Here is a 26,287-nt window from a genome sequence, read left to right as displayed (position 1 = left end):
TTGGAGCCAGCCATGCGGAACATGCGTTCTGCACGTCATCTTGATGTGGTAAACATTTGTCTGAAGTTTCATCAAAATTCTTCAAAGGGTTGAAGAGTTACAGAGCGGACAGGATTTTCAATGTTAATGTCACTGTGACCTTGACCTTGGAGCCAGCCATGCGGAACATGCGTTCTGCACGTCATCTTGATGTGGTAAACATTTGTCTGAAGTTTCATCAAAATTCTTCAAAGGGTTGAAGAGTTACAGAGCGGACACAATTTCGTTTGACGCCCGAAGTTAAAATCATGTAAACAGGATTTTCAATGTTAATGTCACTGTGACCTTGACCTTGGAGCCAGCCATGCGGAACATGCGTTCTGCACGTCATCTTGATGTGGTAAACATTTGTCTGAAGTTTCATCAAAATTCTTCAAAGGGTTGAAGAGTTACAGAGCGGACAGGATTTTCAATGTTAATGTCACTGTGACCTTGACCTTGGAGCCAGCCATGCGGAACATGCGTTCTGCACGTCATCTTGATGTGGTAAACATTTGTCTGAAGTTTCATCAAAATTCTTCAAAGGGTTAAAGAGTTACAGAGCGGACACAATTTCGTTTGACGCCCGCCCATCCGCCCAGCCGCCCATCCGCCCGCCATACCCCAATCTAATAACCAGGATTTTCAAAATTGAAAACCTGGTTAATAACCACCATTTACGAGTCCATCATTTACGGGACAATGCCCCTCTTACCTTACTGCTCTATCAAACCCACCTGTTTGTTTATATAGCTTCCATTAGCTTCATATAGAGCCTTTGTGTTAATTAATCATAAAACGTGAAGAAATGTAAAGAGCCGCCGTTTTGGGAAAATAATTTTTGTCTTTAATTTGTGTCGTTCAGGTAGGATGTTTTAACAAAACAGTTCTATTATTTTAAACGATAATCGAAGTTCTTTTAAATGGTAAATAGTTGATATTGATTTGCTTTTACAATGCCATTATGTGTTGATAGATGTTGCACCCGCAAGAATCACAGACACGTGTAGAAAGATTGTCCCGTAATTGTGTAAAATGTCCCGTAAAACCTAGAACTTGTTAAATTTTTATTCATGTATTCATGTAAAGATATTACACAGATGTAGCTATTTTTAGCATATATTTATAAATTTTAGTGAATGGCGTTTTGAATGAAACATATTTTATTGCAAAATGTTTTAAACAGAAAAAAAATCAGGAAAAAAATAACATTGTCGTGATTTCCCTGTTTAAAAAGTTATTTACTTTTGAGCATGGATATGAATTACATCTCATTTTATTTAACTCGTAATCAATCTGTAAAATAAAACATAATATACACGCTTTATGAAAACAGTTGCAAAACAAAGCTGTTCAATAGTACGTCCCGTAAATGATCACATAATGTCCCGTAAATGGTATGCATTTTTTATATATATATAACAAATTCTGGTAAGATACTGCACACGCAACAAACTAATTTTATTGATGGTTTATTAAAGATATACTTAATGTAATCACATACTAATTTTTACTCAATTTATATAAGCAAACTCTCGTTTGTTACCCTTAGAAAAGCACATTTAGGACGTTACGACACATTTTATTTCCACTTGTTCATGCATCTCTTTTTATTTCAGAATGGCAAAAGCAAAGTCACAGAGGATGAAAGAATATAGAGGAAGAAGAAAGGCTCAATTAGGAGACGAATGGCTGAAGAAAGAACATGCAAGAGTGAAAAATTATTTCATACATGTAGCACAACTGAGTAAGAAAAAGCAACAGCAGAGACGCATGAGAAATAGACTAGATTGTACAAAATACAGAAGAAAAATAAAACTGAGAGACGCAGAAAATGAAAACCAACATAATCAAGAACCTGAAGCCATGGCTAATACTTCAAAAGACGATTACGCAGTTAGTAGTTCGAGAGATTCTATCAATGGACCATTGACCATAAAGATGACATTTAACCCTTTCCCCCATGAGCATATTGTGAAAAATGGCCGTTTTCACTGAAAAGCCTCCTGTTACAAGTTCAAACTGCTATGAAACTATGAAAAATGCTTCAATACTAATCAAACTTGGCACAAATGTTGACTGGACCATTGCCTTTGTAACGCCATGCTCAGTCTTAAATTTCCTGTTACCATGGCAACGAGGGACATCTCAAAATTGCCAAAAATCACTATTTTGCCTCGATTTTTTCCATCAAAATTTATTTCAAAGTGCTGCAACTTCTCAAGGGATTAAGATAAAGTCAAAGGCTTTTCAGCGTTGGTTACACGTTACATTATGATCGACCTGGGGTCATTTTTAGCCTCTCACAAGTCTAACATTTTCTTGGCGATAAGGGGGACTCCGCCCACCTTCAAACCCCCCCCCCCTAACAGAATAGGGCACATCCCCCTTCTGGCAACCCCCTGATGTATCTTTTGGATGGGGGGGGGGGCGGCGCCGAAAAGTGCTCTTTTTTAGCAACATTTCTCAAGCGAAAACATGTGTTTGGGGCCCAAATAGGACATTTTTACACTATTTGAGACCTAAAAAAGGGGGGGGGTCGAAAGTGCGTTGTTTTGCGTATATATGAGGTAAAGGGTTAAAAGGCCACGAAGTCAATCAGAATGTGAACCAGGTTGTTCGAGACAGTCTCGTGGCAGAAAGAAGATAGCACGTGCTTTGGCTAAAGAGTACAGGAAAAATGAACGATTAGAAGCTGAGAATGAGGCTCTTAAGAGAAAACTAAATACCTAATGTGTTCTGCTTACCTTGAAACACTTTCCCTGTACGGATGACTATTTATATCTCTCAGATTCTTCGGATTTATCTTGCCGTTCTTATTACCTTCTTACAAGATGGCGGCTAGGAATAGTTCTCGTCTTTCCCGGACTAAATCTCGTACCTTCCGGGAACGGTATGTTCCGGATTACGGTTACACTACCATACCTCACCACATACCGTACGTAGACACCTGAGCAGGATCAAAAGTTGTGATATAGGAAAACAGAGCCAATTAACACATAAAAGTAAAACCGATAATTTGTTAAGAAAAAGTGGTATAAATCCCGACGTTTTACCAGCCATCCGAAAGAAACTTTTATTTGCCGAATGTATCGGTGAAGAAATTAAAGAAGCTGTGAAATGTAATAAAGAACGATTTCGGGCAACTATAAAGCAAATTGTTTCCGGAAAGATTATCAAAAAATATAAAATGAAGAAAACACTTGAACAAATGACAGGGTTAGACCGTCGTGGTTATACGGATTCTGAAATAAAATCTGTCGGGAATATAGTGAAAAAGATCACGAAATATTGCAATAAATTCAATTATAACAAACGAAATAATAACTTTTCTTGAAAGAGACGATAATTCAAGAAAAGTACCTGGTAAAGATGATGCCGTTAGAGTTGGAACACTTAAACAACAAAAATGTGTTCTTAATGATAACATGTACAATTTGCATACAAAATTCTTGGCTGAATCGACATATAAAGTGTCACTGTCAACCTTTGTCGCAAAAAACCGAAATGGATTACTCATGTTAACTTTTCCTCAAGAATTGTTGTATGTTTTTGAACAAAACACCAGAATTTTGCGCTTAAGCTAAGATGTTTGAAGAATTACAAAATTACTTCAGAAATAAGCCCAGACATATCGAATTTCCTAAAGGAGAATTCATGCACATAATGAAGCAAAGTTATAGACAGTTTGCAGAACACATAAGTAGGGTGATTGAGCAATAAAAAAACAAAGATTGCCATTAGGTCATATTTTAGCACAAACGGATTTCAGCGAAAATTATGCGTGTCAAAACATGGAGGAAATTCAGTCGGCATACTGGAATGCCACTGCCGTAACTTTGCATCAGGTCGTATTGTTCTTTAAAGGACATGATGGCAGTTTAAACAACATCAGTGCCGTATATGTGTCAGAGGTCCTGAATCACAATGTTGCTATGGTCATTGCTATCTTAGACAAAATAGTAGAATTAGCAAAAGCGGAAGTTCACGATTTACAGGCTCTGCATGTTTGGACCGATTTACCAACATCACAATATTTGATAACGTAAGCAGATCACAAACAAGGTACGGATTGAAGTTTTCGTGGCACTTCTTCGAAAGTGGGCACAGGAAAGGCCCGTGCGACGGAATAGGGGGAACAACCAAGAGATTAGCAGATAATGCAATTAAACAAGGAAAAGTTGTTATACAAGATTCCGATGATTTTTATGAATGGGCAAGAAACACAAGTAGCCAAATACAATTTCACAAAATATAAATTGATGATTATAAGAAATCGAAAGAAAATGTTGATAAACGAAAAACTGAAACACATCCTGTTAAAGGTACTATGACAATTCATAGTGTTGTGGAAACATAAATACGAGGGAAACAGCCTGCGTTTGTGAGGATTGCTTTGGTGTTACCGGCTTTAATGAAATAACAAGATGCACGTGGATCAATCATAGTCTAACAAAACAAGAAAAAGCAGATATGTCAGACTTCTGACTTTGACAATGATAAAAGTAACAAAAATGCTCAGGACTTCATTGAATTGCCAGAAAACAGCAAAAATGAAAACATAAGAAGTGATACCGTCATGGCAAAAATTGGTGACTTTGCTGTCATAATATATGAAAATCTGAATTATATCGGCAAAGTGGTTGACATTGATAAAGAAGATGGAAAGGTTGAAGTGATCTGTATGGAGAAAAGTGGAAAGGTAGAGGGTCGATTATAGTGGCCGAGATAGAATTTGAATTAGCAAGAAAAATGTGCTAAAATATATCAACGAACCTAAAGGAATGGGCAAAACATGTACAATGTTTAGTATAGATAATGAAATTGCGACGAAATTTGGATTGTATCCTGGTAAGTTATCATGGAAAGCAACTACAATGATACTTTATAAAGAGGTACTGACTAGTATGACTTTATATATTATTAGAAACATTAAAAACAATTTACAAAGTCAATAACAAAGTAGCTGTCGTTCGTGCATTTCGTGCATTTAATTCATACTCACCTGACACAATACGTAATGATTCAGTTTGCGCACACATTTAATAGTTCCAAGTTTGATTTATGCTATATGATGTTATGCTAAAATGTTATGTTGATAGCAGTTAACTTTGTTTTGTTGATATTAAACCTCTCTCTGTGTTTCGTTTAGGCAAAACTATATGGTATATAGTATTTAGATAATCAAACCTGAAATCGAGCATAGACAGGACAATTTTCTGCCAACGTTAAAAATTATTTTAAAAGAGCAGATGTGGTTAAAAGTTCACGCCATAACATATACTTTAATCTTAGTTTGTTCAGTTATGTAACCCCTTAATTGACAGGTTTTTTTTTTACAATTATCCATAAAATTAATACACTGTACATATAAGTTTAAAATCTGCGTATCTTCATTTTTAAAGAGTTATATTGGTTTTATATTGCTATAAATATAATAATTCTTTTTGAATAACTTACAGTTCTACATACTTATTCCGTAAATATGCATATAACAAAGTTTTATTTCTTTGTTCTGTCAGTTAATAATTCAAGAGATTGTGTCACACTACATACCGTTGACTCTAAACATTTTTTTTAAATTGCATCGTACAATTAAGCAACATTTACAGAATTAATCCGGAAATTCTTGTAATCCTGCTTGCGCTTATCTTAAATATATAGCTTTTGTCAGTTATGAGTTATTGAAAATAAAGTTATGAACTGTTTGATGCGAGTTGTTTTGATCAATAATATTTTCAAATCGACCAACAAAATGAAAGTTTAATAATTGATTCTGATTTTCAGAAGTGTATATAGTAAGTTGAAAAAAAAGTTTATTTAGATATAAAATAACCAAAGGTGGTAATACATGATTAAGTGAAAATGCCTATGTCTCGAAAATGACGTGTATTTTTTTAACGGGTCAATGTAGAACATTTGTTGTTGAGCGAAAACTAAGACACTTGTACTGGTAATATTTTATATTTTAATTATTAAGAGGCTAGTTATTACAAATCATGATAAAAAACAAATCTTCGAAGAAGTTCATTTTTCAGTTTTGGAATATGTGAAATGTCGTACTTAAGTCAGAATGAGTGTTAAACGTTAAGACATGCTGTTTTAATAAATGCTAAATAACTTTTTGAAAATGGTTGTATAAGTTGGATAAAGAATGAAATTAGAAATGTATCCATAGGACACGGATGCCCCCACACGCCACTGTTCTGTCAATCTTATGACTCTAGGTCAAATATTTTTTGGACTACATGTGCCGCAAGTTGAAAACTAAAAATCAACAAAGGGCCATAATTCTGTTAAATTTGGTCGCAGCAAAAATGTCTTCCTTTACTACCATCTACACATTAAGGTTGTTCATCCCTGGAAGTTTAAGCAAAATCTGCCATCCGGTTTAAGAGGAGTTGCGTTCACAAAATTTCTACATAGTATGTAGTGAAAAAATCAACAAAGGGCCATAATTCTGTTAAATTTGGTCGCAGCAAAAATTCCTTCCTGTACTACCATCTACACATTAAGGTTGTTCATCTTTAGAAGTTTAAGCAAAATCTGCCATCCGGTTTAAGAGGAGTTGCGTTCACAAGATTTCGGGACGTACGGACTGACGGACGGACGCTATATGCTCCCACTTTGTGGGGGCATAAAAATTGTAAGAATTGGGCTTTGATCTTTAAATATAAATGAACCATTTTAAATTATTTATTACCTGAGTCAGTTATTTATCCATTCATTCATTATGAATATAATTAATTATTAATATTAATCATATAATCTATCTGACTGTAATTAATTGTTGTAAAACATGAAAAGATACCGTTTATGTTTTGTGTGTACCCTAAGTAATTATTCTATATACATTCACATTGCAATTTGATGTTCAATGAAAAAATAACATCATAACAGTTATGTTGGGGAAAATGTTTAATAAAGAATTCCATAAAACATAAATTTAATGTTGCTTTCATATGAATACACATATTTGCATATATTCATCAATATTGTTCGGATCTTGACTATCCGAAAACTGGTTCAATAATAATGCATGAATTATTTATAAGTTAGACAAGATAAAATAATAACAAAATAACAAGAATAAAGATCAACAAGGCAAAGGAAACGTTCACAGGACGCTGCCCCCGGACACACCAAATCAGGACACCCAGAAGGCACCAAACAAAAACCTGGAGTGGACACAAGGGCGAAAGGAGTGTGACATGTAATGGGAAATAATATAAACAAAAACGGACCCATAAGGGAATTAAAGGGAAAAGGGCTGTAAGGGTGAAAAGGTGAGGGTTACAAATGGAAAAGGGGGGGGGGGGAGAAAATACCTACCGTCAACGACAATCCAACTAGACAGACATCACAAAACATGTAAACATCCAAAAACAAGTAACAATACAGACAAGAAAAACACGTGAAGGAACACAAAGGGGTACCGCCTTGGAACGGTCAGTGGTAGTTAAACCACTGGGGTGTCTAAACCGGTTTTAGGCGCGCAAAACCTCACTCTTAGCCCCAATATGTTCCTGAATGACACGAAAATGTATATAAAATTAATCCCCGCCAATTGAAATTCTAACAATGGTCATTGTTACATTAGACGAAATAAATAAAACACATACAATATTATGTAAATATGTAGAAAAAATTACAGCCTAATGACCATTACCAAAGTACTCGATGCCTAAAAGGAAGGCAGAGCAACAAGAAAATCACCTACAAGGGCCCGATAGGTGAGAAACTATTAAAAAATCTCTCATAGTCAAGATATATATTTCAGCTCATGTACTGTTAATATTTTAAGTAATGTTATGCATTTTCATGAGTTAAGCGAATAATATTTTGTATAAACTATATCAACTTGATCATCAAATGTTTCTTTTAATATTTTTTTTTCCGTACGGCAAAACAGGGGTGCGTTTCACTAATGTACTTACGTTACCGTAACTGGAGTTTGAACGTAGCTTTTTGCGAACGCAGAACTTATGTATTGCGTTTAACTTAACTTTCTTAGCTACGCATTTGCGAAGGTTTAAACGTAAAGTTACGCTCGCTTATTGCTGGCGTAAATTGCACGTTCTGTTAAGTGAAACGCAACAAACGTAAATTTACGTTTTGCATAAGTCCAAATTCACGTAAAAAGATACGCTAAACTTACGGAATATTGGTGAAACGCTCGCGAGGTTTTTACTTGTAGTCTTTTGTTGAACATTTTTAATTTTTTACTTTTTGGCACTATCTACTTTTCGGAAACGACTTAATACACACAAACTTCATATTATAATTTATATATTTCAGTGGGTAAAGGAAATAAAAGAGCTCAACAGAAAAAGGATTTGAAAATATAAATTTATTATGTCAATATTGAACACTATATGTCTTGAACCTTTCACGATAATACTAATACTGTTTCAGTAATGTTGTATTTACGAATAAAATGGTCATTCATTTTTTGTTCAAGATGAGTTTAAAGAATCATTTAAAGATAATGTTAGCATTGTCTCTGGATAATGCTGTCCTATGCAACCAGTCGTATTTGACTGATTATATCCGGCACAGACAGACACACTAATGATACAAAATTAATCTTCTTTATTTCTTTTGTATCTGCATATTTTTATCGTAGTAATGAAATGCAGGAAATGGAAAAAACGCGAATCGTAATCCGGTAGGAGAAATATTTCTGAAAACGTTGAGTTTTAAGGTAAAAAAGGAAGAAAGAAGATTGTACATTAAAAAATGTTTGAATAAAAGTTGAAAACAATGATCAACAGTGTAAGTCCACTTTCACAGAGCGTTCCCGACACAAACGATACACACTAGCAGGGTACTCATAAAACCACTGAACCAAAAACGGGAAGGACAAAAGGGCGGTAAATGGACGGGTTAGTAATAAGTGGAATGAAAATAACTAAAATGACTGATACTGAATTAAAGGGACAAGGTTCAGGTGTGAAAACAAATGGGGATTGGGGTATGGTTGAACGGTTAAAAATAGGCTATAACAGAAAAGTGTAAATTGTCGCTCCTGTCAGATCTGCAGTATGTTCAAGCACTTTATTAGTTCAACAACGACAATAATGATAATAATTATAATAAATAGAAATAAAGAAATAAGATATCGCCGCCTTACATTATTCTGTAATGAGACCATTTCAATCAAATAAATAAAATAAAGATATTTTTACGAGATTTTGTACCTTTTAGAAAATGTTTAATCATAATGAAAACGATATAAGATATGTACTGTTGACATTATATGTTTTGTAACCATGAAGCTGTCATTTTAGTTACATGAACAATCCTACATCAGTTCTTTTTTGACAATAACTTATATAGGGTACTTATATATAGCAAATATGTTAATGACGTCATCTAGTTGGCTCTTATATATAAGTTGAAATACATAATAATTTTATTCCTTCTAATTATATAAAATGAAATAAAATAAATGCGCACGTTGAATTTTTTCTAAATATTCCTGTCTTGAAGTGATTTCGTATACGATTAGGCCTAACCAGGAGGAGATTTATTTCAATAATGAACATTTCACTGCAGTTATAATTTATCGATTTCGTTGATCAAATTTTGTAGACAACATTACGAGTTGGTAAATATATAAAGTTTATACTCAGACAGATCTTTTAAGCCTATTTGATTTATTGCCTAGTTGACCAAACTAACAAATATTCAATTGCCAGAGTAAGATAGATACGCGAAATGCACCTTTTAAGTCTGATACATTTATCTCCAGTTTGCAATTTTATAGTGTACACTAATTCAGACCTCATAACTGTTATAATTGAAGATGTTAAAAATAAGAAATATACTAAGAGATTATCTATTTCAATAAGTTTTTAACAAGCAAATGATCGTTTTGATAAAATTAAGTCTCTTATGTTGAAATATCTCTTAAATACATTATTTTTGGTTTACAGATTTTTGAAACGTCCTGAAAGTCAAGATAACCTTTAAAAATATATTTACCACCAACTGGACTTGATATATTTTAAAATCATTTGAAATCAATCTCGTTAACCAACAAGCTATAATAGAAGTTAAAGAAGGCATATATCTGTGAAATTAATACAAACCATCTTATATCAAAGATTATTATAATAGTTTTCGTCTTATATCCTCTGGGTTTTTTCCATCCTATACGAAGTTAAAAATAGTGTTTTTATTTCTTGAAAAGTATGATCATTTGGGTTTTCAAGAACTGTAAAATGGATAAATTAGATTTGGAAGTCAAATGTCTAAATTGCTAAAACTTTTCCATTGTTAATTAACGGTAATACATAGACCACTGTTTTAAACATGTTTTGAATTCGTGAATTTCAGCATATTCATTTAGGGGTACATATTGACAGTTATGCTAAAATATAAAAATATGTTGTCTAAAAGGTTTCCTGGTTTTCTCTATTCTATTTGATCCGGCATAAACAGACACATTGTGCATTGTCTCGTGTATCTGCAAATCTATTACACGAACTTTAATTTAAATTAGCATATCAACCTTTATCATGGCGGACCTGTGTGTAAATTAAAAAGGATGTTAAGATATAGACGATTATCTCTACTTTTTCAAATCTTAGACATATAGATACAAAAAACAACAACAATAAATATGCTTAAAAGAGCATACTCGCACGGATATGAAGAAAGATATCGTATATTGTTCAAAGAAGAAACCCGCTTTTGTATGAATGCTTATTTAGTATTTACACTATTCAGCAATAAAAAATCTTTTAACATGCTTAAATGAAAAGGAAAACGCAAAAATGTAGATCTATATACATGCAATATTACTGTAACATATGATCACAGAAAAAATAAGAAAGAACAGAGAAAATAAGAATCCCTAAAGAAAGCCCAAAACGGCAAAATTGAAAATCTCGCAGGCTCAGTTTGATTGAGCCTGTTCATGGACAGTACTTTCAAGTGCAAACTACCGTCCACGATCCCCAGCACCGGTTTAAGCAGAATTAAAGATTTAAACATAAAATGGTTCAATTTTGATTTAGAAGCATCCGCAAGTGTGTTCATACGGCGGTCATCATGGAAACTTCAATGTGACACTTCCGTGTAAATCCATAAAAAGCAGCGTATGGTCCCCAAGTAATAGAAACCGTGTGCCCTAAACGAGAAAACAATGGGCGGAATTAAACAAAATGGACTATTGAAAGGGGGTCAGGGGTTATGAAGCCTGTATATTGCAGATAAGACGTCAAAAGATAGATTTATAAAGCAGGCAACATATCATACGGGTGATTTAACATTATTCAAGTAGGAATATTGGAACCATCCAACTAGAAAATGCTAAATATTCAAACTAAAAATACCACAAACAAACACTACAATAATGTCGTGCTGAACGACCTTGAAGGATTGGAAATATAATATATCTGATTGAATGTACGGGGTGACATTTTACAGCCTCCACAAACAACGCTGATTTGGCGTAAAATAGAGAAAATAAAAATCCCCTAAGAAAATAATCTAGAAACAAAGCCCAAAACGGCAAAATTGAAAATTTTGAAGGCCCGGTTTAATTGAGGCTGTTTATAACAAGCCTTTTTGTAAATAAGTAATTTTTGTATTGCTTGCATAAAAAAAACAACATTTATATAAAACATCTACGTTAATGACGTCATCTTTTCCGCTATAAATGATTCTCACCGTTCTTGCTCCGCCTAATTACTGATATAATGCGCGTAAGTCGAGACAAATATCTTCAACCAGAAGCAGATTTATTACGTTAATAATGAAAACTCATCTACAGTTCTAAATTATTAACTTTGTTGTCCAAATTTCGCAGACAACATAACGAGATGGTATACATATAAAATTAATAGATAACTCAGACAAATCCTGTTAGCATTTTTGATTTATTGCTTAGTTGAGCAAAGCCACAAGCATAAAAATGGTGCAGTTATAAACAAGAGGCCTGTAAAATCTTGTCCGACTCAAATACTTGCCTAAAATAGCATTTCGAATTGTTTTATATAATCATACCTAGTCTGCAATTTTTAGATGCACAAAAGTACTAAGTACATATTCGTTACAAAAAAGTAGTTTCTTCAAATAGCTTTATCATTTCAAAATCAATATACATCTAGATTTTTCATTATTATTTTTATAAAATGTCCACTATTATAATAGTAAATGAACATTTGATGATACAAAGTCATTATTACTTTAATCAAAATTTCAAACCTAAACAAAATGATAATTTGCACAAACACTCAACTAGAAACAGTATAAAAAAACAATGTTTGTTTATCTGAACATTTGCTCCACCATTGAATAGATGATGGATACATTAGCGTTAAAGCAAACTAAATTATCAAGTTAACTATCACTCTATCACGCGTATGTTAAAGTGACATTATGCTCATATTTTCAATGCCGTGTTGAGCTGAACTGACTATATTTCTTAAAAGTGACTGCCAAAATGGTGATTGATCAACAGTTCATATTGGAAAAAGTTTCTGATAAAATTTTAATATGCCTGAAACATAAATGACTGCCCCACTCTTTTTGTAAACTGGAAAAAAACTGAACGTTGCAGGTCAATTCTTTTGGATATTTACAAACAATCTATTTGTATCCCAGTGTAATTTCTTCTTTATATTATTAAATGAAAAGGAATTATGGCAAAATGAAACCTTATTTTGACTCTCACCAGTTCACTCAATTTACACTCTTGGATGGGCATAATGTCACTTTAATTAAGCATTAAAAAATTGTTTGGAAATAATATGTATTGGTGGACACAAATAATTAAGCTGATAAACAAAATACATTTGCGTACTTGAAAGCTATTTGTATAAATAATTATAACCCAGTTAAGAGATGGTAATGGTATGTAAGTGCATTATTTTGACCATAACATGTATTTTTCCACACAACAATGTTTTCTTTTTCCATTTGGATATAGATTTTTTATACATTAAACATATAAAGGCTTATAGGTCTACGGAATGTCAATGATATAAAACGGCGTACATTGCAATATATGTACATTCTTTTAAAGATATACCATGCTCATTATTGAGTAAAATAATCTAATCACAGACATTTATTAAACTGTATGAAATCCTTACCGAATTTGTCTTATTTGAATGAAAGAATGAATAAACTATGTATGGTAACTGCGTTCTCTATTACAGGTCAAGTAAAGTTGATCTTTTCGTAAAAAAACCTGCCAGTTTAATGACATTATGTCCATCTATAGGGTGCAGGAATTTAAACATAATTATCTCCTTTGTGTGAAGTCAGAACATGTTTATGTTATATTTACAAAGATTTACATAGAGACTGTGTAGCAATTACCAATATTTCCTTATATCTACGAGTATCTTTAAAAGATGTTTAACTTTATATCATTGAACACACGTATCCTCAATTGTTTCTCACTGAGCTTTTTAAGAAATGTTACGAAAGTTCGTTCTCACACAGATTGGGTAAATCATTATTTTTATAAGAAGTGGAGTCTATTTGCAATTTGATTTTGAAATTCCATGTACTATAAACATTAAACAAACAATGCAGTCTGCAACCTAACTAATTGTGAGTTCAAACTGACACCAATGTTTTATGTAACTATACACAATGAAACACGGCATGTGTACTTTATGCAAAAATAAAGCAAATGACGTTTGTTCGTGCATAAATAGCTGTAGAAACCACCAATTCAGAATAAATTGTCTTGTTTTTGCAAACGAAAAAGGCTTGCCTACCCTCTATTGATACATTTACATATAAGTAATTTCTCAATCTTATTCATATAAAGTTGAGGCCCTACTGAGGTTGTTTTTGACATGACATGCCTGGAAATAATTTGTCGACTTATCATCTTAATTTAAAGTAGGTCTAGAACAGTATGCTTCCGAGGGACGACTTTGTTTCCAGAATTTTGTACTTCACAACAGCAGGTGTCAAGTGCCGTGTGGCAGCCGTAAAAAGTTGCCCCGTACTTCACTTCAGTGTTGTTATATTTTCTGGTCCTTCGGGATCATTGATGCCAGCACTATAAAGTGTTGAGAATTGAGTACCGCTCAAGCCGGTGCTAGGGGGCGTGAGGGATGTTGCACTTCTTCATTATCCCTCATGTACAGACTCAATCAAACCGGGTCTGCAATTCTTTTGTTATGATTAATGCTTCCGAGGGATGACTTTGTTTCCAGAATTTTGTACTTCACAACAGCAGGTGTCAAGTGCAAAAAATTGCCCCGTACTTCACTTCAGTGTTGTTATATTTTCTGGTCCTTCGGGATCATTGATTCCAGCACTATAAAGTGTTGAGAATTGAGTACCGCTGCTAGGGGGCGTGAGGGATGTTGCACTTCTTCATTATCCTTCATGTACAGACTCAATCAAACCGGGTCTGCAATTCTTTTGTTATTTTGTTGATAAATGCTTCCGAGGGATCACTTGTTTCCAGAATTTTGTGTGCAAAATTTTCCAGTTATTCTTAGTGTGAAAAATAAAGAATTTGAATTTCCTTATGAGGTCGGTATATTTGATATGGTAAAGCTTAACCACTGCTGTGCAAGGTCAAAGGCCGTATTCAAAATGTATTCCATTTTCGTTTTGAAAGGATATAGTTAATTAAAGGAATTGCGCTACATTTACGTTTCATATTTTAATCTGATAAAACTGTATGAAATATATTTTCTGTTTGAAATATTGTTATCGATATGTTTGTGTTACAAATAGAGATAAAAAAAATAAAATCAAAAGCTTGCTCTTGCGTGATAATCGGAAAATGCACTTTGTGATTGTATAATCGATTTTGCATTGAAGAGCAACTTACCAGTAAACAAGACCTCGTTATCAGAGAAAGCCAAGTGTATTGCTTTTAATATATGTCCATGCACACGACGAACTTGTATTATAAACTATTTTATAAAATCCAAATCGGTTAATTGCATTCCTTTAAGTATGAAATCCCTGTGCTGCAAAGTAATTACAAATGTCTGGCCATGTCATTTTGTAATTTTCTGGAAATAAATCAGATATTAAGTAAAAGTTAATTAAATGTCTGTTGTTTAAGAGAATATATCCACCTTTGATTTAATGCCACTTTTGTCGAGGGCCGAGTTACAAGGTAATAATTATACCAACATATCAAATAATTATGATTTTTTTGCATTACAAAAAGCAATCTTATTGGTTGGAACTTTCAAAATTATCAGATTTTCCATCGGTTAAAATTATTCCTAATATCTAATATCACAGTAAAGATCAATAATAGCTCTTTGATATTACACTCTCATTAATATATAGTATATCTTGAAATTATTGATAATGGTAACTCTAATATGTTTTCGATCACAAGATTTGTTTTGCAAAATTAAGTATAATGGTAGTGTTTACCAAAAATAATCTAAAAATTGTTATATTTTTGAGCAAGTCAAATTCGATTTGGGTGGTTCCATAATCCTACTTGAAAAATATTGAATCACCCTTGCTTTTCTATCTTTGTCTTTTGACGTCTTATCTGTGTCAGATATGCATGCAGGCTTCATAAACCCTTTTAACAATTCCTTTTTGTTTAGTTCCACCCATTGTTTTTTCGTTTAGGGCACACGCTTACTATTACTGGGGGTCATACGTCGCTTTTCATGGAATGGCATGAAGTATCACATTGAAGTGTCTATTATAACCGCCGTATGAACACATCTGCGGTTGTTTCTAAATTCCAAATTTTGTCATTTAATATTTAAATGTTTAATTTTTCTTAAGCCAGTGTCAGGGGGCGTGGACGGTAGTTTGCATTTGACAGTACTGTCCATGAACTCAATCAAACCGAGCCTGCACCAATTACAATATTGCCGTGTTGAGCTTTCTTGAGGGATTCTTATAATCTTTATCTTAATGTTTTCAACGAACACTGATTGATAAAAAAATCAACATAATACTACATGTACTTTGTTCCACCAAGTAGGAGCTCCGATAAGATACTTGTCATAATTTCCTAATTAAATGACCAATCATTGAATTTATTACCCCTCACTTTTTGTAAGTTAATTTCGAAAAGGCCAATGGAATGGACACATAATATAAATCCCGTTCCTATTGTTGTGCGATTATAATACCCAAAATTCAGACACGTAACTAGGAATATTGTTTTGCATTGATATGTCCACTCTACTATATATTTCTTATTTGGTGTTTCATACTATTATCGTGACACTTTTGCTTCCCTTGTTGTTTTATCATTCCTTTGTTATTTCTTTAATTTCCTTGTAGGTTTCTTTTATTTTCTATTATGTATTCTTTAAGTAATTGCATCGTCCGTGCTTTGTCTTGTGCCCTGTTTGGTGTTTGTTTTGGTGGCATGCTGGGCTCCTTTATAGTCGTCCTGTGTCGCTGGGTCGTGTCGGTTCCTCAGATGTATGTCTATGTTGTTTCATACTGTTTTGGTGACACTTTTGCTTGTGTCCCTTGTTGTTTTCTCGTCTACTGTAAGTATCTTCCCCATTGCCTCTAGTTTTTATTTCTTTGATTAACCCCCCCCCCCCTTCCCCCGGTCTCCTGTCCCCTTCCCCTCTGTGGGCCTATTATTATTTTCTTTGAATTCCTAATCAGTTACAAATTATTTATCATTTATTGATTAACGTGTCATTGCCCTGTCCTTTTTATGTTTGGGGTCCGCCTGGGCTCCTTGCCATTGGTTCTTGTTGCTGGGTCATATGGGGGTTGCGTTCATTGAACGCCGCCTTTCCTTGTTGATCTTGTTTTTCATATTTTGTGTTCATTACACGCCGCCTCTCCTTGTTAATTTTGTTTTTCATATTTTGAAATATGATAAACAAGATCAACAAGGAAAGGCGGCATTCCATGAACGCAATCCCACACGACCCAGGAATAAGAACCAGTGGCAAGGAGCCCAGGTTGACCCCAAACAAAAACCAAATTATTTTAAAGTCAAAAACTCAATGTGTTTATTTTTGCCGAGTATTATTATTATTCTGAACTTGACATATCCAGTTCCAAAATTTCTGTATACTATACTTTGATAACAAAAACCTCTTTTAGACCAACTATTAAACGTTAAAAGACAAAATGTTAAAACATTATTTCTTTAATGTTTTATCTAGTACGGATTGGGGATCAAATGTCTCTACTTTACAGAAATTATATTGAAGTTTCATAAGATTAAAACAAGATAATTATGTTATAGCTTACGTATTTACAAATGCTTGATACTATACATCATCGATGCCTTCGTTTAGCATAAAATATGAAATATGATAAACAAGATCAACAAGGAAAGGCGGCGTTCAATGAACGAAACCCCCATATGACCCAGCAACAAGAACCAATGGCAAGGAGCCCAGGCGGACCCCAAACATAAAAAGGACAGGGCAAAGACAGGTTAATCATTAAATGACAAATAATTTGTAACTGATTAGGAATTCAAAGAAAATAATAATAGGCCCACAAAGGGGAAGAAGACAGGAGACCGGGGGAAGGGGGGGGGTTAATCAAAGAAATAAAAACTACAGGCAATGGGGAAGATACTTACCGTAGACGAGAAAACAACAAGGGACGCAAAAGTGTCACCAAAACAGTATGAAACAACATAAACACACATCTGAGGAACACAGTTGGGCGCCGCCTTGGAACGGTCAGCAGCATATTATTGACTGCTGGGGAATTTAAACCGGTTAATGGTGCACCAAACCTCGCTCTTAGCCACACCATGTTCCTATAAACGAGACAGTGTAAATAAAATTAATCTCCGCCAAGTGAAATTCTAACAGTTGTCATGGTTACAAAAGGTTAAATAACTAAAACACTAAAATGATCATGTAGAAACATATAAAAATAAACCCAATGACCATAACAAAAGTACTCAATGTCCTAAAGGAAGACAGAGCAACAAGAAAATCACCTACAAGGGCCCGACAAAGCAAGGCAGAAGACGAACATTAAGACAATTCAGTCCCAAAGGGCTTTACGAACTATCCATCATAGAATAGATAAATACAGAATCCCTAAAGAAAGCCCAACACGACAAAATTGAAAATGTTGCAGGCTCGGTTTGATTGAGCCTGTTCATGGACAGTACTGGAAAGTGCAAGTTACCGTCCACGCCCCCTAGCACCGGCTTAAGCAGAATTCAACATTTAAACATGAAGTAGTAAAATTTTGAATTTAGAAACATCCGCAGATGTGTTCATCTGTGTTCATAGAGTCTCCCACTTGGTCCGTCAGATGCAATCAAAAGAGGAAAGCGTAGTGTCCAACTTTAAAAGGGTTGAACACTAAACATGCAGTAAGTCTTAAAAAAGTAGGGTCATAACATTAAACGTTTAGTGCTTTTAGTAAAAACAGCAGAAAATTTACCATGACCCAAAATCTTACGAAGTTTGTAAATCACATCGCCATAAAAACCAGGCTGGCTAATCCCTTGTCACAGAAGAGTTTTTAAATCACTATTGAATTTAGAAATTAAATCAAAGTTACGATTGTAAAATATTTCCTTAATTTATGATAGCGATAGCCCTGTTTTAGAAGCTTGCTGGTAATAAAAATATTCCGCTCGTTGAAATCCTTTACGTTGCTACAAGCTCTAGCGAATCTAATTAACTGAGAAACATAAACCCCGTAAGAGGTTGCATGGGGTACGTCTCCATCTAAATGTGGATAATTAACTATACAAAAGTCAAAGTCATCTCTTTTATCATAGATTTTCGTGTGAATAGAATTGTTGTTGATAGTAATATGAAGATCCATAAATGATGTACTAAAATTTCAAGAGTTCGTTTTATTAAGTTGTAGTTCATGCGGATAAATGTCAGACACCATTTGATCAAAATAAGGATTATCTAAATTGAAAATATCATCAAGGTATCTGGAAGTATTATTAAATGCGACTATAACATCTTGTTGTTTCTCTTCATAGAGACTCAACATAAAGTCTCTTTCATAGCAGTACAAAAACAAATCGGCGACCAGGGGTGCAAAATTAGTACCCATAGGAATTCCTATGATCTGTTTAAATAGGGTATTACCAAACCTGACATAAATGTTGTCTAAAAGAAAAGAGAGTGCTCTACAAACTTCGTCACAGGTCCACATAGTATAATGTTTAACAATACCGTTAGTAAAAAAAGCTTTGTTAGAATTACATGCTAGAAAGGTAACTTTTTCCCGTGCAAAAGTTTTCTAAATTAGGGAAATTAGTTTATGATTGATTAATTTATGTGGCAAAGTTGTATAAAGTGTAGAAAAATCGTATGTACTGACAGTTGAAGCTTGAAAGTTATTAATTTTGAATTTATCCAAGATTTCACCAGAATTTTTAATTGACCAAAAGAGATGTTTGCCTGTGTTTTCATAGACTTTATCACAATATCTAAGGTTTTTTTTATGTAATTTAGGAATCCAATACATAATAGGAAGATTGAGTTCTTTTTCATTAAGTTGGACTTTTAGATTGGAAATATTAGTAATATGATTGTATACAATGTCTTTTTCGGAGGCAGAGGTTTTAGACTACGCATTAGTGCTATTTAGTTCCTTATGCAAAACGTTAATGTAATGGATTCGTCAAACAATTATAATATTATTAGCCGCCTTGTCCGCTGGCACCAAAACAAATTTTGAATGAAAAGCTAGAATATCTTTTTTCAGATGTCTAAAAGTAAGTCTTGGTTTAGGAGGCAAAAGGTGTTCATTTCCACGTTAAAAATTAATACGTGAATCAATAATTTTAAAGATGTTACGTTTCCATGTAACTAGAGCATTACTATCCGCATTTTCACGGCGACACTATTTGACCGAAAACTCCTCTATAGAATCAGCAATCTGACCACAACAAGCATTAAAATCAATCTCAGAAGGAATTTAGTATTTAGGTCCTTTCAAGAATAAGTTACGAATTCTTTTGTCTGCAATTATATCAAAATTACCAGTGATTATATGGCCAAAATCTGAATTACAGAATTTAGAAGTATTGCAGTCTCAAGTTGTTGGAGTATTAGACTGAATATCTAAGTCAAAAACCACTTTGTTGTAATTAAAATAAGGCGCATTTAAAACATCGCAAGATTACCATTCCTTTATTTACGCTTTCCCTTCAATCTATATCTAGATTGTCATCATCTTTTAAAGCTCCCGCTAGAAAAGTAACTTTTAAACCAAATTTTAGTGACAACCTTTGAACTTACCAAAGAAACTTAAACCATCAGGCATTCAAGTTAAAAAGTTTGGAAAACCTTAAAAAATGCCCATTATATATTCTTTAAAATGTCGAAGAAGACATTTATTTGTGTATTGACAAAGCCCAGAAGATAACATTAGTTTTTCACTTTAAAAAAATATTTGTCAAACCTTTCCTCCTTGCATGCCATGATCTGCACATGAGGTGACAGATTTTATCGGGTCAATTCATCCTTCAAAGGCCCTGATCTGTTACTTAAACGAAGTAAACCTGTATTCTTGGATTTAACTAACTCATTTGAGTGTGCCAACTCTATTTAGAACTACTTAATATTATATTGCTCGGCGCGATACCAACATAAATATATGTGTAAATGTCGCCACTTAACCCAAATACCAAACGGACAAACAATTAAACAATTATCAGGGGAATGCAAAAAAATATTTCTGTTTATTCTTTACATTTCTGTCAATTCTGTGCATTATTTGGTCTTTTATTATTGAGATATGTGTTAAATACTAGTACCCTATCAATTATAAATAATTTAGGTATACAAATAATATGCGCATCTTTCATAGATATCACAGAAAAGCGTATCGTTTCTGGTCTTGTATATTTCACATTTTTACTGACGTAGAAAAACATTATTCAGAAAGAACCCTAGGAATGATGTGGCTTATAACAGAAATGATTGTTTGAATCATTATTTCAAGAGACTATATTCTTGAGAATTTTACTAGTTTAAGGATTGAACCCGCTAATCTGATAGCTTGAATTGGTCTTTGTCATCATTAATATACCTTCTTCTAAGGAATCAGTTTAATTTGAAAAGTGTGTACATGTTCTTGCTATCCATTGTCAGTAAATACAAAAATATCATTTTTATCAAAATTTTTGTGCGAATGTTTTAAAAACGAAAAGTCGATTTAAATATATTTAATCAAATGTATGACCAATGCTTGAAGGCCATAATTTGTATAGTCATTAGAATTACATGCTCATTTATTATACTAAATATGAATGAATCTCTCGAAAAAACAAAATTTCTTCAAAGTATTATTTCTGAACAAATCTCAAAATGAGCTCAAGTAAGAATCGCCTGACATGTTCTTTTACAATTATACTTTACCGATGGGGTTCTTACACATGCTTACTTTAAAAAAGTCATTTTGCATCTTATATTTTTCACTTAGGACTTAATATGGATTACTAATCTACACAAAATGCAATCCAATAATTGTAAACAATGCGTAGGAGTTATACGAATAAACACATTTAGTTTTTTAAAATTGATGATGAGATGCAAATTCCAACTTTTTCTATTTACATTTAATGTCCATTATTATAAAATAACATCTGATAAATTCTTTGGTTTTGAAAATGATCAGTATTTTAATTATACGTATATGTGGTATTTAGGCCCAGTCTTTCTTGTAAGTGCTTTAAATTTATGAAATAACAAAAATCACATTAAAGGTGCCATGACAACCGCCATATGAACACATGTGCGGATATATCTAAATTCACAATCACACCATTTTCGTGTTTAAATGTTGAATTCTGCCTCATTAGGTAACTTTCACTTTCCAGTACCTTCCATGAGCAGGCTCAATCAAACCGAGCCTGTGAAATTTTCAATTAATTATTAATTTTGTCTTGTTGGGCTTTCTTAAGAGACTCTGGTTTTCTCTATTTCATAAATAATATATCTTATTATCAGCCTGTCATTTCTTATAACAGACAAAAACTCCTGCAGAATACACAAATCGGCAAAATTTAAAATATTGTAAAGTCTGTTTGTCTTGTTTGTCTAGCATGTTCTTGAAAGGTTGTGTTTAGTAAAAGCTACAGTTCAGCCTACTATCAACTGGATAAATCAATATTTAAATTTGAAAACGTAAAATTTTAGTTTAAAAGCATCTAAAGTGGTGTTTCATTGAGCCCGTTAATTTGAAATGTGGCACCATTCTATTTAAAATCTCAAATATTTTAGCCCTTAACGACAAAATAAAATTGTGAAAGGGGATTCGAACTTATTCAGCTTGCAGACACAAACAAGGAAGGCAACATATCCTAGCGCTGATCATAAAGTATTCAATTAGGTTTCAAATTGTCAACAATATGCACAATATGATAGAGAAGATCAGCAAGAAAAGGTCACGACACAGCAACAAGAACAAAGGACAGTACGCAAGGAATAGCACAGACATGATAATCACTTGGTTTCAAGCTTTTCCTGTTTATGTTGTGTTCATCACAAGGCAATTTACACAAAATGCCAAATGCAACGGTACAACTTTTGCTTTTGTTTCTATTATTTTGTAATATATTTATCTGAAACACTGAAGCACCATAGTAATGCTTATTAATACACAGTTGTCGGACTTACTGGAGAAATTGCTATTTGCTAGTAATTTTAATTTACTTGTTGTAAAAGCATGAAGATTAAAATATGTATTGCCCCTGACTTTAAAACATTTATTAAACTCAATGGTTCAATGGGTAGATAATGAACACTAATGTAAATGGATATTTTAATTGTGTGTAAAAACTAAAAATGATTCTTGCCAGTTTTCTTTTTAATTATAGGAAAAGAAAATCTTGATACAAGACACAAAAGCAAAATTTCGAAGATCAATAGATACCTATCTTTAGAGAAACCACAATTGAAAATATGGACTAATACATTTAAACACAGAAAAGAAACGATTTTCTTCCCAGTTTTCAATCGAAATACTATATTTTGTTACAAATTATCATATAATTTAATGTAAATGTTTTATTTATATGAATATTCTTTCATCTCTTTTCCTATCTCTTTTTTTCTTTCACAATTTTTTTTTTTTTTTTTGTCTTTAAGAACCCCTTCTTTTTCAAACTTCCAATTGACAAATTCAATATATTTTAATAGAATCTTAAGAAACAAAATATTTTTTTTAAAAAATTTTTTAAAATTGTTTTTCATTCTGAAAATCATCATTTTTATGCTTTTATCTAATTTTGTATTTTATAATTCGAATTTTTTAATTTGTATTTAATGAATGCGTATTTTAAAAAAAAAAAAAGTAAAATTTGGTTCCCCTGAAAGCCCCAGACAACAACCCATAATTACATCTTAAATTTTAAAGTAAAAATTTTTTTAAATTTTTTAAACTTTTTGTAAAAACCGTATGCTAAATTAATTGAACAAAATCCCTCCCCCTTTAAACATTTAAAAAAAATTTACACGGGGGTGTATTCATAGGGTTAGGCAGATTAAGTTAGGGACCCAATGACAATCCCCAGAAAAAATGTTCTGTATATTTTTAAATTTCATACACAAATTTTTTAAACCCTTTAAAATATGAAAAATTTAAAGTCTTTTTGGTCGTGGTTTCTATTGGCCCTTTTATTTTTCAGTTTTATTTATTTAAATAAATTAGCGCACTATAAGAAGTGGCTCAAAAAAGTTTCGCTCTACCACGCAGTTAAACCATACCTCACCTCCTGAAATTTCAACGTACAAATTCCCCACACTCCAGCCCCGGAAACGAAGATATAAACACGTTTCCCCTCCGTCATTATTCTTTATTTTCAGAATGAAGAGGTCATCTGTTGTGCACCATAATATAGCTGGATATTTTACTCACATTGAAAGAATCCAAAGTCCCTGATATTCCCTACCTCGAATCCACAACCGTGAGGAAACAACTTCGTTGTACGTCAGCAGCTCAAGCATTTTTAAATGTTTTAAATGTAAGTTAGTGCAATTAAAGGAACCATATAAATCAGGCAACTATGTACTGTTGACACAAAAAAGTAATTTCAAATCTGAATACACCACATTTGTCTATGTTAATATTATGTAATGACACAAACAAATTTGATGATTAAAGATTTTTTTGAAATTTCTTTGTCATTAATTTTTTCTTATTCAATAAATTTCGGCAAAAAAGTTTAGCTAGCTTTGTCATATTTTGCATACAAATAACGTTTTAATCACTCAAAGAATGATAAACAAGGTCAACAAAGAAAGGCAGGGTTCAATGAACGCAACCCCAAACGACCAAGTAACAAGAACCAGCGGAAATGAGCCTTTGAGGACACATTGTACACCGAGTTTGCAATTTATATGAAATTTTATTTTGCTTCCAAAGGATCACCTCTTCTCGAAACTTTTATATTTCGTTTTTCAGCTAAATTAACCCTCCCTCCTAACAAATAAAAACAAACAATTAAACAGACAAACAAACGAACACACAAGTAATTAGTTAATATTCAGATATTATCGCCAATTTGCATATTTGATTTGATTAAAACGTGGGACTTTTTCTTGGAATATATTTTAACTTTTTTTACAATCTTCAGGACTTTCTGATTTTGAAAAATTAACCGAGTAGGGCGGAATCTTTTAATTTAAGGCTGTAATATACGATATAAGAAATCCGAGGTACTATGGGTGCATTACTTATATAACAAAATGATAAATAGGAACAATTATAATATGAATATAAGAATTAAAATTGCATAATTGGGTTTCTAATAATTGAACATTTCATTGTGAAAAAAATACATGGTTTGAAGAGGCTTAACAATGTATTTTCTTCGGGTGCAATCCGACTAATGGATATTCCTGGGTAAGACAGCTAGAGGGATTATGCATTGTGATAATTTCAGATAGTCTATAAGATGTATTTCAGCAATGGTAATAGAAGAATTACTAAATGTGCCAACAAGAACGTATTTGCTCGCATCATATGATTTCTTTGGAAATCTTTATCTTTGACAAATGCAATAAAAATATTAACATTAGCTAACTATGATAAGCTTTTGCCATGAGTATAATGAAAATCTTGCAAGATCTTTTTCTTGGCAGACTTACCAGACTCTTTGCAATTGCTTGTTCTTTTTATATAGAAACCTCAGAAACCTTTTCGACTCCCCTTTTTGAGGCCTCAAACAGTTAAAAATTACTCTATTTAGGCCGCAAACACTGTTTTTCGTTTGAAAAATGTTGCTTAAAAAGTGATCAATTTTTCGGCGCCGCAACTATCAAAAAGGTCCATTAGGGAGTTGCCATAAGGGGATGTGCCACCTTCTGTTTGGGGGGGGGTTGAAGTGGGGCGGCAGTCCCCTTCATCGCCAAGACATTTTTGACTTGTCGATCATAAGCTAACGTGTAACTAACGTTGAAAAGCCTTTGACTCTCTCAATCCATTGCGAAGTTTTAGCACTTTGAAATCAATTTCGGTTGAAACAATCAACGCATGTCCCAATGCTGCCATGGTAACAGGAATTTTAAGACTGGGCATGACTTTACAAAGGCAATGGTCCAAATCAACAATTGTGCCAAGTTTGATTAGTATTGAAGCATTTTTCATAGTTTCATAGCAGTTTGAACTTTTCAAGGCTTTTCAATGAAAATGGCCATTTTTTCACAATATGCTCATGAGGGAAAGGGTTAAGAAGAATATAATAATGTGTAAAGTTTCGATTCATATAAATCAAATATGTAAACTATATGTTAACGGGCCATATATACACTTAAATGTACAAATTTTCCATGTCCTTGAAATAAAACCTAATACTGTGTACACAATATGTTTTATTACATCTTTAGAAACGTACGAAACGTACTAAAAATTGAGTTCTTACAGGACATATACGATCCAGGTTTAATGCAAAAAATGGAAGATTGGTGGACTGGACCAGATCATTACTTGTTTCATGTCTTTAAAATATTTTAGAAATAAATTATCATCCGGGTGCGTCTTGCATTATTTTGTATTACTAAAACAGCGACAAATTGTCAATGCCTGGGAATTAATGACACTTTGTTTAAAATAGTAAATCGGTAAAAGCCATCTAAGATACAAAAAAGGCATCTATATTTAATTAATAGAAAGAAGATAGGAGGTATATCTTTTTCAATTGGAATAAATGAAGATGTGTTGTCAGTTTTAAGCGAAGCGTTATGATTGAACAAGTCTGCGACATCAAATACGAACGTCGCCACGTTGAGATCAATCTAATGTCTGTAGACAATTAAACATGATCTTCATTACGTATATCCTCATTTTTAGTTGCATGATGTGTTGCAAAATTAATTGA

The sequence above is a fragment of the Ruditapes philippinarum genome, unplaced genomic scaffold (genome assembly GCF_026571515.1).
Source record: "Ruditapes philippinarum isolate M1 unplaced genomic scaffold, ASM2657151v2 ctg2236_1_1_1_1, whole genome shotgun sequence".
Taxonomy (NCBI): Eukaryota; Metazoa; Mollusca; class Bivalvia; order Venerida; family Veneridae; genus Ruditapes; species Ruditapes philippinarum.
The sequence above is the reverse complement of the archived record's forward strand: the minus strand, read 5'-3'. Positions refer to the sequence as shown.